The 4,519-nt window shown below is 43.9% G+C and overlaps 1 pseudogene; it reads right to left on the bottom strand.

Moving 5' to 3' along the window:
- Positions 1-255: 255 nt before the first annotated feature.
- On the bottom strand, positions 256-373 carry LOC124799328 (annotated as a pseudogene).
- Positions 374-4,519: the final 4,146 nt, after the last annotated feature.

The following is a 4,519-nucleotide window of genomic DNA, read 5'->3' as shown; positions in this document are numbered from 1 at the left end:
GATTCTTGTCAACAGTCTGTCTTCCCGCGCACCATTAAAAACTAAATAACGTCCGAACAGGCCTTGGAAAGCACAACGGTACCGACAAGTCGCCATGTCATCCTCAGCCCATAGGCGTCACTGGATGCGGATATGGAGGGGCATGTATTCAGCACACGTCTCTCCCGGCCGTATGTCTGTTAAAGAGCCCGGAGCCACCACTTCTCAATCAAGTAGCTCCTCAGTTTGCCTCACAAGGGCTGAGTACACCCCGTTTGCCAGCAGCGCTCGGCAGACCGGAAGGTCACTCATCCAAGTGCTAGCCCAGCCCTACAGCGCTTAACTTCGGTGATCTGACGGGAACCGGTATTACCACTGCGGCAAGGCCGTTGGATCCCGCGCATCATTCACGATTGGAAAAGGGGAGGGAGGCAGGGGGGAGAGTAGTAGTGGTACACAAAGTACTCTCTGCCACACACCGTAAGACTTGTTTAGGCAAGGTGAATTGTTGATTTCGCTTTACAAGGAGAATTCTAGGAGCGTGGAATTCATCTATGAAGCAAACCGCTACCCAGTTTTGAGTTACCGATTTACTGTTCTAGGGCGGCATGTATATCATAGCAATATCCAAACTGATCCTCCTAATTAGTACCAAAAAGTATTTTAACCTTGCCCTCCCGGCTACCATTGCCGTCTAACGCACTGCTTCCCGAACGGGAAGGCGTGCCGGCTCCCGGCACGATCCGCCCGACGGATTAGTGTTGACGTCCGGTGTGCCGGCCAGGCTGTGGATGGTTTTTAAGGCGGTTCTCCATCTATCTCGGCGAATGCGGGCTGGTTCCCCTTATTCCACCTCAGTTACACTGTGTCGACGATTGCTGCGCAAACAACGGTTCCACATAGGTACGTGTACACTATAATTATTCTACCAAGCATGCATCTGGGTTACACTCGTCTGGTATGAGACGTTCCCGAGGAGTGGGGTGGGGGGAGGGCGGGTTCCACTGGGGGCCGAACAGCACAATAACCATGGGGTCGGTGTGGGGCAGCGGTGGAGTGGGTGGACTGCTGATGCCAGTTGTGTTGTGAACCACTGGCGGCTACAGTGGGACGAAGTCTCTCCGTCGTTTCTAGGTCCGCGGTTTAATACATACACACATACAACCTACAGGATGGTCAATAAAATTTTTCTGGGTATGTGACCGCATTGTCAATATGTAAAACTACCAACTTTTTTGTCACTTTTGCGAGTGACCTCCTTCAAGGTGTTTTTGTTAACTGCTAAATGAGAAAATTTTGTTTATTATATACCTGCAGATGTGGATGTTCTCTAATTCTTATAGGCTGTTAAGGATGAAAGGGAGGGATCTTAGAAGTTCTTAATTGGTGCGGAGCAATACACACAGGCGCGCGGGAGTCGGGAGACCGCAGCGGGCGCAGATACATAGAGTACTGGCGCGCCTCAGCCGGCGCTAGAGAGCAGGAAAACAACGCCATGTCACAGCTGCCGCCTGGTTTTCCATTCGCCGATTTCCACCAATCAAAAAGCCGCATTTCCATTGGAGAACAGAAATAATAAAAATACCAATATAGAGCTTCTATAATTCCCCCCCCCCCCCCCTTTCATCTTCAAAAGCCTGTCAGAATTAGATAACAGCCACGTCAGCAGGTATATAAGAAACAAAGTTTTCTCATTCAGCAGTAAACAAAAACACCTTGCATGTGGTCACTTGCAAAAGTGACAATAAAGTTGGTAGTTTTACATATTGACAACGCTGTCGCAAAACCAGAAAAAAAAATTATTGACTTGGACAATGGCTGCGGAAGCCTACGTTTACATTTAACCTACAGGATGATGAAAATTTACGTCTCCGATCAAACGCAACATAAGATGTGTAGAAACAGTGTAAAATGCAGGAAGCCATTATTGTTTATTTTGTAGGGGAATGACGATTACTCATGAGTCACTGCAGTGCCAGTGCCAGAAAAATGTTTGCTTTTAATAAAAATGGTGGCTCTGAGCACTATGGGGCTTAACATCTATGGTCATCAGTCCCCTAGAACTTAGAACTACTTAAACCTAACTAACCTAAGGACAGCACACAACACCCAGCCATCACGAGGCAGAGAAAATCCCTGACCCCGCCGGGAATCGAACCCGGGATCCCGGGCGTGGGAAGCGAGAACGCTACCGCACGACCACGAGATGCGGGCTGCTTTTAATATACTTGGGCACAGGTGATAACTGTGTTTTTTCCATTTACGAACATGCATTTCATTGCCTCTAATTTATTCTTCCTGCTTCCTACAGGAAAAGTGGCAGTATTCCTATTACTATAAATTCAGTCGCTGTCTCCCAGCCGGCTGGAGTGGTCGTGCGGTTCTAGGCGCTACAGTCTGGAGCCGGGCGACCGCTACGGTCGCAGGTTCGAATCCTGCCTCGGGCATGGAATTGTGTGATGTCCTTAGGTTGGTTAGGTTTAATTAGTTTTAAGTTCTAGGCGACTGATGACCTCAGAAGTTAAGTCGCATAGTGCTCAGAGCCATTTGAACCATTTTGCTGTCTCCCAAAATCTTCTAACAAATTCATCCTCTTAGAAAACAAAACTGGCTTATATCCTAATAGCACAGAGTTTTATATATGATTCACTACTGTGTATTTGGACGTTTTCTCTTCGTCCATTCACAAGGCAGCGGTAGAGTTCAGAAAATTCTCCTTCCTTTCAATTTTAATCCCTCTGAAACACAAAAAACAATAATTTCTGATGAATGAGACGGAGTGCAATTTCTACCCCCGGAAATTCCTTTGTGTGACTAGCACTAGTACTAAAAGGAAAACTATGCAGTCAGAAATTTTGTAAAAAGATTCAAATACTAACTAGAACATACGTCAGTCCTCTCTGTCTTATCTCTATTAATTCTCTGTGACAGTGAAACGAAAAAGTTGCGGAGGATCTGGTGAATATAAACATGTTCGCCAGATCCTCCGCAACATTTCCGTTGCACTGTCACAGAGAATTAATAGAGACAAGACAGAGAGGACTGACGTATGTTCTAGTTAGCATTTGAATCTTTTTACAAAATTTCTTTGCTTCTATTTGTATGATCCTTTTTTATGCAAGCTCTGACTCCTAGCATGTAATTTTCTGTGGTTGCATTCATAAATTTAAAATAATTATATTCTGACTCCCGGTTTTTTGTGTGTCAGAGTCTGCAATTGTACCCTTCATTTTTACAAGTAAGTGGTTACTTTGCCGCACTGTTTCTAATTTGTGCAAATGCAGGACGTAAGGAGGACCCGCATACTGCTCTTCTACAGCTTCGCCAGAGAAACAGTGCATGATTTTTTTTGTCTTTTTTTCTTAACTCCACCTCACTTCGAGAAGAACAGGAGGAGATGCAATATTCCCTAACTAAAGTGGAAATTATATCGAGTGGTGCTTTCCAAAAGGGAAATATCATTGGTCTAGAGCTGTGTTCAGCCCGACCTGATGTTTCGAGAGATAATACATTACAATGGAATTGCCAGTAAGTGGAACATCGGTATTATGCAAGATGAAACGAATTGCGGTTTACTAGCAACTTTCTTACTGTTAGAAAATCATGGTTTTACGAGAACGCTTTATTTTATTCGTAGAGCAGTATTCACTGAAGCACAGTTTTCGGTACCGAACCGGAACTCCAAGCCGGACAGATCACTTTCGCTGGCACTCCTCGTACAACCGAGAACCCCAGCGCGCCTTATCAAGCCACCCAAATCATTACTTTTACAGTAAGTCTAAAGTGTCGCAAGTTTCTTAAAGGTTCTAACATAAGGCTTTGTAAGTAATTTGGGGTGAGGGGGCAGCGGCAAGTTAAAATTTCCAGGCGGTCCTTGAGACTGAAACGTTTTCGTAATTATTTTTTTTTATTTCTAGTTCTGATGAAAGGCGTATGGAAATGCGTTGCATCACTGACAATAATGTTATTCTCATTGAGAAGAAAAAGAAACAATTTAATTACTTCTCCTTCAAATCAAATAAAAATCAGTTATCAAGTATATGACTGCTAGTTTTAAAAATATTCTGTAACATCTACAAACTGTTCTGCAGTGGTCCTGCACGCAACGGAAACTTACCTCACCTTGCTGCTGCAACTGCGTGACCACCTAACATGCAAAAAATAATTCAAAAGCAATACTGCGCTCCAAGAAGAGTGCAATGCATGGTCAAAGTAATTGTCACATTTTTGATACAGAAATGGAATGATAAGGAAGGATATGGTCAACAAGCCTCAAACGGTGTAAAGAAATGAAAGAAACCAATAAAGACTTTCATTTACTAAATTCGCAAAATATATTATTCAAACACCGACAAACTTTACATAGACCTTAACCGTTCTACAGTGTCTGTACGTCTCTGGCCGCAACAAAGATACGAATATTACTCTCAATGTACGCATACACAATTGTGATAAAATTCCTCCAGAGCACAAGTAAGCAACAATTACGTGCAACAAAAATGCAAATTGCCAAAAACCCTCAATTAACACCCAAGTCTCC

This window comes from Schistocerca piceifrons, chromosome 5 (genome assembly GCF_021461385.2).
Source record: "Schistocerca piceifrons isolate TAMUIC-IGC-003096 chromosome 5, iqSchPice1.1, whole genome shotgun sequence".
Taxonomy (NCBI): Eukaryota; Metazoa; Arthropoda; class Insecta; order Orthoptera; family Acrididae; genus Schistocerca; species Schistocerca piceifrons.
This window is presented reverse-complemented; position numbering and strand designations above follow the sequence as displayed.